General features: G+C 41.2%; 1 pseudogene; it reads left to right on the top strand.

The window, feature by feature from the left end:
• Positions 1–1,826: 1,826 nt before the first annotated feature.
• Positions 1,827–4,971, top strand: LOC149228630 (UDP-xylose transporter 3 pseudogene; annotated as a pseudogene).
• Positions 4,972–7,229: the final 2,258 nt, after the last annotated feature.

The raw sequence follows: 7,229 nt of genomic DNA, 5'->3' as shown, positions 1-7,229 counted from the left end.
ACTTTTACTTGTGTATACATCACTGTCACCTCCAAGTTTGTATGAAGCTCGGGTTGATAATGCAAAGCTGGCAGCCCAAGAGTTGCATCATTCTTATTGCAATATTTGTTCTCATCACTTTTTGGCACCGTTGCCAGGGAGGTGTCTGAGTAATATGTGATTACTGCTTTCTTTCTTCTATTTCTTGTTTCTAATATTCTGCCATTAGTTTCATTTCTACAAAAGTAATTTAGTTTTCTTCCTTTTCATTCTGCATTCTTTTCTTTCCTTTCCATTCTACAAGTTAGATTTCAATCAAGCAGTTAATCTTTTCATTCAGTCAGTAGTTTTTATTTAGTCTGCAATTTCAATTCTGCAAGTTAGATTTCAATTCAGCAATTAGTTTTTATTCAGTCAGTAGTTTTCATTCAATCTGCAATTTCAATTTTGTAATCACTTTCAAAGTTTCAAAAAATCACAAAACCAACCAAAAAAATTTCCTTTCATGCCTCGTAGGAATAGGGATAACTTACTATTGGCTTATATGGGCTTGACCCAGGTTCAGAAGAATTTCTTAGCCAAACAAATCCCATAGCTATCGGCCCTTTCGGCAACAGCCCACGGAGCACGGACTTAGGTCTCACCCGAGGTAGCAGGGGAGGGTGCTGGAACCAGGTTTCTGCACCTTTGGGATGTCTAGATGTCATCTAGAGGGTTTGCACACCATTCTACAGCCTCGCACTGCTCTACTTCCACGTAGCTTGGGACCTGGGTTACTTCGCAATATCAATTACTTGTTGAGGTATTATAAATCAGATCTACTTTAGCAGGGTCTTTAAGTAAACATTTATCAAATTTAACCAGTTCACGCACTTAGAATAAACTCAGATTCACATACATTCATAACATAAGCATGTATGCATAGATCAAACAGTTATATTAACCATACAAAAGGGCGGATCCGGGATAATTCAGATTTAACATAGAATTACAGAAGCAACTTCTCTTTATTTACACTTTATCACCAATACATCCAGATCTGCCCTATGCACTCAGTTGTAGCGGTCCGTGCACATAGCTGCAGAGCCTCTATCTACTACCCAAACCCTTGACTCGGACTTACAGACGCTTCAAAGCTTTTCTTCTCAAAAACCCATATTAGATCCAAGATTACATACCAAAAAGATAACCGCCTTTCCCTCAGAGAGCTGCACTCTATTTATACCTTCCTATGGTCCGTAGACCAACTTACTTCCTATTATTATATATTATTTCTTGGCTGGACAACCCTTTGACTCAACATTTTACATTTTGTGCTCTGCATATTTTGGAGGTTTACAATATTTTTATCCTAATTTCTAGGCTAATAGACCCAAAACTGTTACGCGGGACCTCCGCTACCCAACAATCCCCCAACGCAATCATCATGACTCGTCCCGAGTCACTCTGTTATCACTTAAGAATTCTGATTTCAACACTGCTCACATTAGCTTGATGGTAAAAAAAAAAAAAACACATAAATTCTTTCTATCAGTTTCGCAGCGCAGCATGTTTTAAGTGATTTCGTAGCGCATAATTCGTATTTTGCACTGGCTACGCTACGAAATCGGGGATTTGTCCTAATCCATAGCCAATCTTACACAGCTGTCATATCCCTCAAAATTCATTATCAGTCATCAGCTTATACCCTTTGCCTGTCAATTCGACCGCTTATCCTTATCATTAGGTCGTTAGGTGTCTTGGTACTGGCACATGTTTGCAGTTGTATTTTACTCAGCGGTTTTGGTCGATTCAATCTGGGCGCGCTAGTGGTTACCGGGAGAGAAAAGCGATAATACAGGGCAAACATGACAGAGAGCACGGGGTTTCAGCTGGGAACTGTTTGAGCTTTAAATCTCTCTTTTATTTCCTCTGTTTCTATAGTCATCTGCAACAAGGCGCTCATCAGCACTCTCGGATTTAGCTTTGCCACAACATTGACCGGCTGGCATCTTCGGGTTACGTTCTGTTCTCTGCATGTAGCATTATGGTTGAAATTGTTTGAACATAAGCCATTTGATGCACGGGCTGTAATGGGGTTTGGTATTTTGAATGGTATCTCTATTGGACTTCTGAAACTCTGTCTGGGTTTTAATTCTGTTGGATTCTATCAAATGACCAAGTTGGCAATTATTCCTTGTACCGTTCTTTTGGAAACACTATTTTTCCAAAAGGATTTCAGCCCGAAAATCCAGTTTTCACTTGTGATCCTTTTGGTGGGTGTTAGCATTGCTACGGTCACTGAATTGCAGCTAAATCTTCTAGGATCAGTCTTATCTCTGCTTGCAATAGTGACGACATGCGTTGCACAAATTATGACAAATACCATCCAGAAAAGATTCAAAGTTTCTTCAAAAAAGCTTTTGTACCAATCATGCCCATATCAAGCAACGACTTTGTTCATTATTGGTCCCTTTGTTGATGGGCTTTTGACAAACGAAATGTGTTTTCATTTAAGTATACGCCTCATGTTCTAATTTTTGTGGATTGATCGGATACAAGGAACCAAATGAAATGTTGAGGTTTGGAAAACATTACTAGCTGTTCGTGCATTAGTTCTTCCACCGACAGAGGACATAGACACATGGTTGACATTTGCTTCTCTTTACCGGAAAAGTGGTCGTATTAGTCAAGGTCATTCCACCTTGATCAAACTGTTGCAGCTTTTGAAAGGGGAGCAGACCATTGTTTTCACATCTTCTGTTGTTTCTACCCATAGGTTATGTACCTTATTGAACTATTTCGAAGGGCTGGCCTTAAGGATAATTGAGTATTCAAGCTTACAACATCAATCTTCACGAAGTAAAGCGTTGGATGCATTTAGGGCAGGAGATGTTGAAGTGCTAGTTGCTTCTGATGCAATGACCCGTGGGATGGATGTGGAAGGTGTGATGAATGTTGTCAACTATGACATGCCTTCATATGCAAAGACATACGTTCACCGTGCTAGTCGTATTGCCCGGGCAGGGCGATCAGGAAGCTGTTTCACCTTATTGCGAAGAGAGGAGGTTAAACGTTTCAGAAAGCTACTTGAAAAAGCTGATAATAATAAATCTAGCAACTACAGGTTACCTGTAGATTCAATAGAAAAACTTCATCCCTCGTATTCTGCAGCATTGGAGAAGTTGAAAGAAATTGTAAAATGTGAAACAACTGGACAACACCAGAGTTCCTCAAAATTGGTGGTAGCAAGTAAAACTGAAGAATGGATTGAGACTGAAACTTGAAACAAGAATGTGATTATTGAGTCCACAATTTTCCTGGGCCCACTACAAGGAATCTAATGCCACTTGTTGCATTCGGCAGGATGAATTCATTATTTCCAGAATGTCTCTTGTCTATGTTTAGGAAAGTAAATTTTTGTGCTTGTAACTAACAGGTTTTCTTATGATTTCTCAAGGGCTGACAAAGCCAGGCCCGTTAAATTAAGCTGGAAATATGGAGGGATGTAAATGACTTTCCTCCAAGTGATATCGTGGTTTTATCACCAGATAATCTTGAGGGAAAACCAGTTGTCTTGAAGTGTGTAAAATTCCAGAATATTCGCAGTTTGAGCATCTTTATAGAGGACAATCAGGGCGGTGCCGACGTTACACAAATTCAGAAGCTTGTCCTATATGGGAGCATCGGTGCTCACCGTGCTATTCTAGCTGCTAGATCACCTGTCTTTGAAAATTGGTTTGCTCATGACTTGAAGGAAAAGGAATCATCGACAATTAATATCGATGACATATCTATTGATGCATGCAAGGCTGTTTTGAGCTATATATATATATGGATGTCTTACTCCTAATGAGTTTTACACACACAGGTTGGCTCTGCTTCGAGCAGCAGATAAATATGACATTGGTGATTTGAAGGATGCATGTGAAGAAAACCTGCTCAGCGATATCAACTGTAAAAATGTCCTTGACAGGCTCCAAGGTGCGTCATTGTATCGGTTGCCAAAGTCTTTTAGAAGTCCGGATGTTTGAAAAAGTATTGCGAATGTTTCCAAGCAAATATTTTATGCTCAGAAAATTGCAAATGCATGGATTGTAAGAACCATGAAGCCAGAGAGAGGAATTGCGGGCACGGTTTCCTGGTATACCTGGAGATTTGGTTAACTCTTTCTTGTATGTTGCAGAAGAGGTTAGAGGTATTCTTGCACAGCTGGGTTATGCGAAGTTGGAGGATATTATTGGAAGAACAGATTTGCTAAGACCAAGGCGCATATCCCTCATGAAGAATTAACAACTGGATATCAGTTATCTGCTTTCTAGTGTTGAACGACCAAAATGGAGCAGCACATCAAGGACCGACAAACAGGGGCCTATGTTTCAGGGTAACGGAAAAGATGTGTCATTGAAGACAAACATGGAGCATTAAAGGTCCATCACAGCTATCTCAGCCAAACTCCAGATGTCAAAGAACGAAGAGAAGCCATCATGAATATAATATAGAGTTAGAGTCATAGTAGATTTAGAACTCCTAAAAACTACAATCAGCACTTTGTTGCATTTATTAGTTAGTTAAAGGTTAATAGGTGTCATTAGAGGTAATTATCAAGCTCCCCTCATGCTGGAGGAGGAAGCTCGAATCGGTTAGAATAAACACTCTATATATAGCTGAAACAGCAAGGTTATGGGGGTTGGAAATTTGATGAACAGAGCATTGTTTTGGCTTATGTAAAAACAGAGTTTTCAGTAATATAATTTGAGCTTCTTTACTTCTCAGGATTCATGAGGGATTTCTATATTCAGAATGTATGATTTTATCTTTTCCTTTATGTCTTTTTACAGTTGCATTGGTGTACAATCACTCAGAATTCACTGATTGTGCTCTGACTTCCTGTGTGCACTTATGAGCTGTGGTTCCATATGTGTGTTGTGTTCTAAACATTTAAATGCTAAGTGCCCTGACTTCCATGTAAAGGCAGCATCATTATTTACTGAGTTGTTGTTGACTCCATAGGCCCAATGGAAACTTGTTTAATGTTTTTCCAGCCTTCATATTTATCAATGTTATTTCACAAGAGTTAGCCATCTTATTATTAGTCAAAATCAATAACCCTTTGAGAGAGCCCTCTCAGGCTAGGGAGGCTAAGCCTTAGTCTAAAGATTGGTTTGAAATAGTTACTTGAAGTCTTCCTGGTTTGCAGCCTTCCAGGGCTTGATTTTGAGATAACACACTCGTTGGTGCGGCGAGACACGCTGCCTTGGCTTCACAGTTCACCTCCCTCTGAGTGAAGCTCATCATCCTTCTTCTTCTTCTTGTCCCCTACAATGCTTCGTCTGCCTCCTGCTTCGTTGTTTCTACCAATTCTTGCGACCGATAATGCTCATTCTTCTCTCCTCAGTTAACACAGAACACCCCCTCATAGGATTTTAGCTCGAGCAGGGGAGCCGCATACGAGACGTCCTCGTACCATTGTAGCCACTTCCAACCTTCGTATCTGCTCTTCGCACTATCTGATGTAGCTTGTGTTGCAATTTTACAAGACCTTTGTTGTTGTCCATGAAATCCCAATCCTCAAGGTACCTCAAAGATGACGTATTAATTGTATTACTTCCAGTGGTCTCCATCTTTCCATACTTTCTCTATTTTTTTGTAGTTCGCTAGCTTTCCCTCGTGTGGGGTGACAGCATCCGGACCAATTCTGCTTCATGTCTTCCCTTTTCTAGTACATCTCCTACTGTTGATGTTGCACTCTGCGGGACACCCGCAGCTGTCAACACCATGTTCCTTAAAGATTCTTGTTTTTCCATCAACCATGTCACCACCCTCTGGCTTACTCTTTATGCAGAGATAATGAAAAGCTCCATATCGGTAACTATCATATGTTTTCCCGAAGTGTAGGTCATCTGGTGGATGCCCCTCAGTGATTTATAAGCAATTCAAATTTCAAATTCACAAGTTCCCACCTGTTCTAGCATCCTTGTGTAAAATTTGTGGTAGCTTGTTCCATATCTGGCTCATACTCCTTCTCTTAATTGCCCACTGCCTGCTCCCTTTTAACATAATTCAGACATCTTGTCATGAATAGTGACAGGAATGGTCACCTCTCCACTTAGCAACGCATCAGTGCACTTCTTACCGCGCAACCGTGATCTTGGTGATGGGAAAAATCAATGCATATCCTAGCACTCGCGCCTCTTTCCCCCAGAATACTTTACCATCCCGTGCTCTCTTTCAACTGGCTGGAGAGGTGAGACTGTCCCTCGAATGGTTAGTTAGGCATCTGGCCCACCTGTGTAGAGCTTCAGATGATTGCCATTCACTCGGACCAGGAAGGGGTCTCCATTGAGTTTGGCAAGCTAAACCGCGCCCCCATTGGTAACTTCTTTGACAACATAGGGTCCCAACCAATGCATTCGGAGTTTTCCAGGGAATTTCTTGAACTTACTATCATATAGCAATACTAGATCATTCTCCTTGAAGGTGCGCACCTTGATATGGTGATCATACCATGCTTTCTCGTGTTGTTTCTGTACTTACTGATGGAATCTAGCCAAAAATCGTTCCTCCTCCAATTCCTCTAGATGCGCGAGCCTTTCCTCTAAAGCCACGTGGTTTGCCATACCTGTTATTGCTGTGATCTGCAAACTAGGCAAAATATACTCCATAGGCATAACGGCCTCCTTTCCATAGACTAACCGAAAAGGTGTTTGGCCCGTCAACTTCTTGCACGTGGTTCGGTATGCCCATAGCATAGCAGGGATGCACAAGTCCCAGTCACTTTGCTATGCATTACAGACCTTGGTCAACACAGTTTCCAAGATTTTTTTGAATGCCTCAATGGTCCCATTCGCTTGCGGGTGGTATGGTGTACTTTGTTGGTGATATACCTAGAATTCCTCAGTGACGGCACTGATTGTTTCATTTAGGAAATGCGTTCCTTGGTCGGTCATGAGAATTTTGGGACATCCAAACCTTGTTAGTACGTTCTCGAACAAAAACTTCGTAGCTGTCACAGTTGTGCAATCCTTAACCAGTTGTGCCTCTGCCCATTGGGTCAAATATTCAGTCACGGTTATGATATAGTGCGTGCCCATCTTCCCTCGCAACTCGATTGGTCCTACGAAGTTGATTTCCCACTTCTCAAATGGTTGTAGCGTCATCTGTGGCTAGAGCGGCATTTCATCTCTCCGTGATGGTTTCCCCATCCGTTAACATACACCGTAGGCCCAACATTATGCTTTCGAATCTTGATATAGAGTGGGTCACCATAA

This window comes from Pinus tabuliformis, chromosome J (assembly GCF_031772625.1).
Source record: "Pinus tabuliformis cultivar Carrire ecotype Pingquan chromosome J, CPIR1, whole genome shotgun sequence".
Classification (NCBI taxonomy): Eukaryota; Viridiplantae; Streptophyta; class Pinopsida; order Pinales; family Pinaceae; genus Pinus; species Pinus tabuliformis.
The sequence above is the reverse complement of the archived record's forward strand: the minus strand, read 5'-3'. Positions and strand labels throughout refer to the sequence as shown.